The sequence below is a fragment of the Zingiber officinale genome, chromosome 5B (assembly GCF_018446385.1).
Source record: "Zingiber officinale cultivar Zhangliang chromosome 5B, Zo_v1.1, whole genome shotgun sequence".
NCBI lineage: Eukaryota > Viridiplantae > Streptophyta > Magnoliopsida > Zingiberales > Zingiberaceae > Zingiber > Zingiber officinale.
In genome coordinates this window covers 68,701,966-68,709,774 of record NC_055995.1, presented here as the reverse complement: position 1 = coordinate 68,709,774, position 7,809 = coordinate 68,701,966, and the positions used below count along the sequence as shown (strand labels likewise).

The following is a 7,809-nucleotide window of genomic DNA, read 5'->3' as shown; positions in this document are numbered from 1 at the left end:
CGCAGTGGAGTCTACCATCTGATCAATCTAAGGTAGAGGGTAGAAGTCCTTCGGGCATGCTTTGATGAGGTCCCGGAAGTCGATGCAGACTCACCACTTGTTGCCCGGCTTGGAGACCAGCATGACATTTGCAAGCCTGCTCGGGAATTGAACTTCCCTACGTGGTCGGCCTCCAACAACTTCTCTATTTCTGCCCGAATGATCAGGTTTTTTTTCAGCACTGAAGTCTCTCTTTCTCTTCTTTATCGGTAAAGAGTCCGATCGAATGTGAAGTTCGTGTTGCGCGACACTCAGGGATATCCCGGGAAGCTTGTGCGTTGACCATGCGAATACATCATGGTTCTGCTGTAGACAGGCGATCAACTCCGCCTTCTGCTCGGCTTCCAGATCGGACGCTATGAAAGTTGTTGCCTCCGCTCGACCGGGATAGATTTGGACTTCCTCTTTTTCTTCGTAGACTAGGGTAGGCGGTTTTTCGATGATGGCACTTACCTCTAGTTGGGGAGTTTTTCGAGCGGACTTGGTTTCGGTCTTGACCATCTCGACATAGCAGCGCCGGACACAAATTGGTCACCTTTAACTTCCCCGACCCGGTCGTCTACCGGGAATTTGATCTTTTGGCAGTAGGTTGAAACTACTGCCCGAAAATCATTGAGGGTCGGTTGGCCCAGGATGACGTTGTAAGCTGAGGGGGCGTCTACCATAATGAACAATTTGGAAGAGTATATTCTATTCTTGAGCGCGGCTTCTTCTCTTTGCATTGGTACGTCTTCATTGCCAGATTTGAAGTCGAACTCCATTCATATCTCTATTGACTTGTTTGACATTGGCATTAGTGATTACTTGGTTTACAGCATGGAGGACGAAACCTTCACCTCCTTGAGCTTGCCTCCGTTATCATCTCCAAGGCGTCGGCGATGGTCAGCATTATCATCTAAAAAGCTGCAGCGGCCGGTCCTAGTTTGGTTTGCACCCAGTATGCATGCTGATCCAATGTAAACTTAAAGCTTTTGTTTTTTTAGATATATTTTTTCTAATACTTGGAATTGATTTTGCATGCATCGGGGGAGTCCCTACCGAGAAAATTTCGGCAGCATCTCCCCTGTACCGATGACAATCTGAAACATTACTACAAAACCCTCAGAGCCACACAAACCTCGTCCAACACGATCGGAACAATAACAATAAAAATAACTAACAATCCACGTAGTTTATATTAACTCAGCCTCTAGCTGACACAACCACACAGTTTATTTAAGTAAACCTATTCCACTAATACGACGGAAAACTTAAACCCACAACAAAAATCCAACGCAGTGGAAAACAAAGGCAGTAGACCAAAACTCGATAAAAATCCACGAGTACAGTTATACATCACAAATATATAAAAATATAACATGGAAACCACAAGTCCAAAGGTAGAAAACTGTCGCGACTCAGGGTGGGGACTAGCGACTGGAACCTCCTGACAGCTTCAACCTGAAATGGTAATAATCAACGGGGTGAGTCCAACACTTAGCAGATACCAAGCTGACATGCATAGTAGAAATAACCAATAGTAATAGTTATGCGTATAGTCTCTTGGAATAATAATGGAAAATACAAAACTGAAGGAAATGGGAGAAGTTGTACTCACTGAGACCTCTTATCAGGATAATAAGGGTCGTTAGACCAGATACAAAATGTCACCTCTATGCATCCACCAAATATGTAGCAAACAGAGTGCAGCAAACACAAACAATAAATGTAATCCATGTATATGATGTAAATGACATGGTCACCCCTGACGCCAGTCAACCATCTCACACACGATGGTGAGACCGAGTGGGTAGGGCTATGACAACTGTGCACTCTGGCATCACTGCTCCTGATGAGTGACCGAGTGGACAGGATGCTGTCGGAGTACACCTATCCTCCTACCCCAAATCATAAGTGGGGGAACTTAATGCTCTCATCCCCCTGAGACAATCTAGAGGAGGGACCCCTGTCGTGCTACCATACTACGTCACGCTACCCATGAGTGGACCAGTGGAGCATTAACAGAGCAAATTGCCACACATCCTATCTGATATACCATTGACCCATGAGTGGTTATATGTACAGATCCATGTAAATGCCGATGAGCTTAACAATAATGGAGATGTCAATCACTCAGCATGCAATCATGCAAGATGGTGCATGACACAAAGTATGTAAATCCTGACCATATCCACATCCATAAAGTATGTACAAAAAGATAAATGGTATAACAAATAACTAGTCTGGTACACAATAAGGCATGGTATGCCACTACCTCCATGAACATAAATACACATGGTAATAATCAAGAGAGTATAAAACATAAATGTAGAACAAATAAAAAGCATGCAACAGGTATCATGTAGTGACATACCAAACAGAAATCAACATAACTATTACTGTAAGTTATAACATACTAAGCATATCAGAATGACAATATCAAAAGATAAGTCAATGGTACCCACCTCAAAAGAAGATTGTGACCAGAAATCCTACGTCAAGATGCCCGTCTCGAATCAACATCCTACAACAACATGTATATAATTTTAGCTAATTCGAAGTACACCAATTAACTAAATCCAAATTCCTATTAACCAAGAAACCCTAATTTATTCATTGATCTCGGTTAATCGGATCTAATCCGAAGCTTAGATTAGATCCAACATTTTAACCAAAACCACATGACCAACTATCCCTAACCATACATGCATTAATTCAGATTTAAGCTACAACAAGAAACAAATTCCTAACACTTTACCCAATTTAATCTAACAATATCAACTAAGAATAGCTTAATCAACTCTCACTAATCTGATCAGATTCAGTTTGTTACCTAATTCAACAGCTCTCGATTCTTCTAGCCACTGGTGAATCTGTCCTACAGCCCTCGCCACCTCAAGGATCATCGACCTACTGCAGTCATCAAAATTCTGATCATCGCCACAACTATGGATTTGCAAACCCAGATCATGCTGAACTAGTGACAAGCTATAACAAGGGTCGAACAGGAACAAACAACACATCCTACCTTCTTGTGGCCGAAAAAGTGCCAACCGTCAGCTATAACTTGGCTGGTGCCGAAATCAACAGTGGCATGACGTCTCACGACAGAGCGGAGGAAGGAGGAGATGGAGAAGGGACCTCGACATCGGCTGCTTGCGTGGATGAATGGCGATGCCGACTGTCAGCACACGGTGGGGACGACACGAGTCAGACAGATCTAGGGCACGGCTGAAAAAGGACCTCGGGTGCTCGATTTTCCAGCAAAGTGGGAAGCCGGTGACGGCGTGCGACTACGGTGGCAACGACGTGCAACTACAGTAGCATCGGGTGGTGGCCAAGGAACTAGATTGGGCAAAGAGGGTGACTGGAGAGATGAGAGGAAATCGGGATCGGCTTGAGGCTTTGTACTCATGGAGAAGGGGAAGCAATGCGAGGGAGGGCGACATCGGGTTGGGAGACAAAGGGAAAGGCTCGGCGCCGCACGAGAGGGAAGGGATGAGATGAAGGGGGATCGACAACGGGGGAAACTAGTGCTCGAGTGAGAAATGGAGGAAAAGAAAAAGAAAAAGAAAAGGAAAAAAAAGGAAAAAGAAAAATAAAACTTTTCCTTGTTTAAATGGGTTGTTTAAACAAGCTTTCCCATGGCCCAATAATTGATCTCGGCCCTTAAATTCATTATACGAGCTCCGAAAAATTCTCAGAAATTTTTTAAAAATTTTAAAAATTCCCTTAAGGTTATATTTAGGTGTCGTATTTTATAGATTTTGAAATTATGATATAGATATAAGAAATTATTTGTTCCATCTTTTCTTGTTTGATTTTCATATCATACATCTGTGTCCGAAAGCAAGAAGATAGAAAGCTAAGGATGTGGTAGTTTCGCTGATTATATACCATGTTCTGCTCTGTAAAATAAGTAATGTCAGTACAGAGCCAATGAAGGGGTCCCAACGTTAATCCTCTGATGCTTAAGTCTGTCACCGGAACTATAGAAGAAGTGGAGCAACAGTAGAACTAGTGCAAAATAGTAATAATGCGTACCTTCACCGGTGATGGACCCGCCTTTATATAGAGCCCTGATGGGTGACGCGCATGCTTCTCGAGGTTTTGGTGCATTCTCCAATATGTCTTATAAAAGGACCTGTCAGGAAAGTACCTCTGACACTATACCTTAACAGGGCATGCATATTCGTGACAAGATAGTAGAAGCTTCCACCGTACGATCCGCCTATCGACCATGCCTTGTATTAGCGGCACTATCTTCCAAAAGGATGTCGAGAGAAACTACAGTGATCCCGTTGATTGGCCGAACGGGAAAGCCGCTCGACCGGGACTCCGTTCTATCCATGGCTAGGCCCCGCCGTTTGGCAGAGTGGGGTAGCCACTCGACTAGGCTTTCTCCGCTTTGTCGGTCTCAGTTGCTCTTCCCTATAGTGACTATGTAGTAAACATGTCCTCCTCCTTTTAGACAAGCTATCCAATTTCCTTTACCGTCCTGCTGCTCCGTATTGAGCGTCGGGTATCTTACATGTCTACCACCAGTCGGGGCCGGACTGACCCGACCAGCCTTTATAATTATCTTCCGTTCAGCCCATTGACACCCAGACATTGACCATCTTGACTTTAATCTCCACCTTAGCAGTTGACCCCGTGCCAGGTGTGCCTCCCTCTATCGCCGCATTAACAATCAATTGTTGAGGAAACAAACTCTTTTGTGTCATCGTTGGATTCCAACACTATGATCATATGGACTTGTTTCAAGAGCTGCTAGCTATACATTGTTCTTCTCGAGGGCAAATATGAAGGTTAATTTGATCCATGGGGAAGAAATCTAAAATCTATATATGATATGTACGATGAATATAGATTTCATGATTCTTAGATGGAATCCAAAATATAGATGATACACTATGTCGTATATACAATGAATATGGACTTTACGGTTCTTAGATGAATGCCATATCCTCTAAACTTATGATCTGAATAACTTCATCCATTCAAACATATTAGACTAGCTAGAAGCCAACCAAATATAATTAAAGTCTTACAATCTCACATAAACAATTAGTCTTTATTTTTAAAGTTTTACAAACTTAAGTGCGTGTTCAAGTGAAACAAAACTACATCAAATTTAAAGATAATACCCTTCTTTATTTTTGAATTTTTATTCAACTTGAATCCATTTGGCATATAAACTCAAATTGAGACAAATTAAAAGATGAATCCATTTTATATTCTTTGGCGTTTATAAAGCCATTTTATGCATTTAATTTCTAATTTTGAAAATTTTAATCAAAATTATTATATAAACTCAAATTACTTAAACTGCATAAACAAAATTTCACAAATAAAACTCCATGTAACAATTTTAACAAACACTACTACTTTATAAATTAAAACGACATAAATTTCACAATATTTCTTGCACCATCAATAGCTTTATTTTATAATTTTGGTCAACTTATGCTTATATAGAAAAATTAGGGGTGTCAATTCGGGTGGGTCGGGTTGAGTTTTTTTTTTTTTTTTAACCCAACCCGAACCCGACCCGAACCCGAGTTCAACCCAAAACACCTCAACCCGAACCCGAACCCGACCAACCCGATCAACCGGAACCCGACCCATATAACCCGAAAATCTGATTCAAAACGACTTTTTTGGGCTATTTGCCCTATAATTCTTCACTTTTATCTCAATACTCCATCATTATCATACAAATATGATATTAATGTACATAAAAACATCTAAATTTTTAAAATAAAATTTGATTTAACCCCCAAAAGACCCACAAAACCCTATATTTAAGCCAACCCGGGTCAACCCGAACCCAACCCGACCCAACCCGAAATTTTTTTACTCTTCAATCCTCCAACCCGAACCCGACCCGAACCCGAAAATGCCCAACCCGAACCTGATTTTTTTCGGGTCGACTCGGGTTGGGTCGTCGGGTCGGGTTCATTTTTGACACCCCTAAGAAAAACAAACATAATTTCAATTTCTCTAATAATGAAACACAACAAAATAAAAAATTTAGAATTTATCTAGACAAATGTTAAGTCAAACTATGGATGAAGCACTGAAGAGTCATACTTTAAATAATCAAAACCATCAATGATAAGTTGCAGTACCTAATGCTCACAAACAATCCATAGACTATGAAGAAGCAATGAAGAATGGAAAATGTTTCTTCTCAACATAAAATTAATTTTTATTTGAAGTAATTAAGTAGCGAACCTTCCCCAACTCCCAGCTTCAGCAACTTGCAAATTCAGCCTCATGGCACAGTGAATAACTGTGCTGGCCGCAAAGGGATTTACGAAGAAAGCCTAGCTTTCAGCTCAGATGCCACCGCATGAATCAACTCTTCGGTGTTCAGATACTTTTCTCAAGTGATGCTGAGTAAACAGACACTTTAATTAGAAAACATAAAAAGAGTTGTTGCTCGAGCAGTTGTAGTAAATAGAAGCTAAGAATACCAGGATCCATGAATAAGAAGTGCTAGATCTTTTGTCATCTTCCTAGATTCAACAGTTCTTGTTGGATGTAAACATGTTACAATCTTTGTGATCATTTCAGAAGTTCTGTTTCACGCTTTTGAGTTTGTGCCAGATACACAGGGTGACTTATTGTTATAGTGGCTTGAGCAGATAATCTCAACCTATCGGCTATTGTAAGCCGATTTTCTGAGCTCTTTTCAGATACCGTTGGTGGTTGCATGAACCGAGTAGAGTAACGAGTTGTCAAGTGCTCCATCGAGAGTCGACGATGAGCCCCCAACCCAAATGCAAGCAGAGTCATTGCTTCAACACTTAGGAGAGTCTTCGACTGGATGCCGAGAGGTACAACATAACACCGAGTGGATGCCGAGTCCTACAGAATGCAATCTTCATAAAACAAATAAAAATCTCCAGCAATGTTCGGAGGTTTTTATGGACGTCTATTTTCTAGAATAAAATAGTAAGACCACGAGCTCAATTAAGCACTGATTATCGTGACAATCTGAGCTGATACCTAACAATTATCACTGTACAACCGAGCAAAGAAATACATGACTGCAAGAGAAAAAACTTACCTACCAAACAAATGTACGGTAGCAAGAACAAGAGGGAGGGATTGCTTCAGAACATATTGCACTTTGCAATCTTCTTCAATCTCTGTCCCTACTTTATTTTTTCCATCTACTCCCCATCTACTCATATACAGGAGAGTAGCATTGGAGAGCAAGTAAGCTTTCCAAAGCTTACTTGACGTGTCATGTTCTCTTCAAGCTTTGCTTGATCAACAAGCCACGTTTGGTTTGCTCAACAAGCCATATATGACTTCACACAAGTCATCTACGTGTCAACAAGCATTTCTTACTTGTGAAGCAACCCACGTGGCAATGCCATTTGTACTTTTCTCGAAAGAGACAAGTGATAGTTCCTGGCTGATCTATATGGAGACATCATGCCTCGACTGATTCCTTTATGAGCAATAGGGTTCACATAAGAACTCTTGGATTGGTACAATTCGGGTCTTGGATGTTGGTGCAACCTTAGGTCAAGGTTGACCTGGTTGACCCGACTCGAGTTGTATTTTGATGTTTGACGAGAAAAGAAGAGTTATATTTTGATGGGAGATTGTTGGTGCAACCTTAGGTCAAGGTTGACCTGGTTGACCTGACTCGAGTTGACCTGACTCAAGTTGTATCTTGATGTTTGACAAGAACAGAAACTTGGGAGGTTGTGGGTGCAACCCTTGGTCAAGGTTGACCTGGTTGACCCGAGGTGAGTTGACTTGGCACGGAAA

The 7,809-nt window shown here is 41.4% G+C and overlaps 1 long non-coding RNA gene across 1 annotated transcript; it reads right to left on the bottom strand.

Moving 5' to 3' along the window:
- Positions 1-1,215: 1,215 nt before the first annotated feature.
- On the bottom strand, positions 1,216-7,227 carry LOC121984488. Its single transcript, XR_006112929.1, has 5 exons — positions 7,094-7,227; positions 6,498-6,891; positions 6,256-6,416; positions 2,484-2,542; positions 1,216-1,479 (listed from the first exon to the last, which is right to left on the bottom strand). It is a non-coding gene; the product is annotated as an uncharacterized LOC121984488 (long non-coding RNA).
- Between the last annotated feature and the right edge of the window lie 582 nt (positions 7,228-7,809).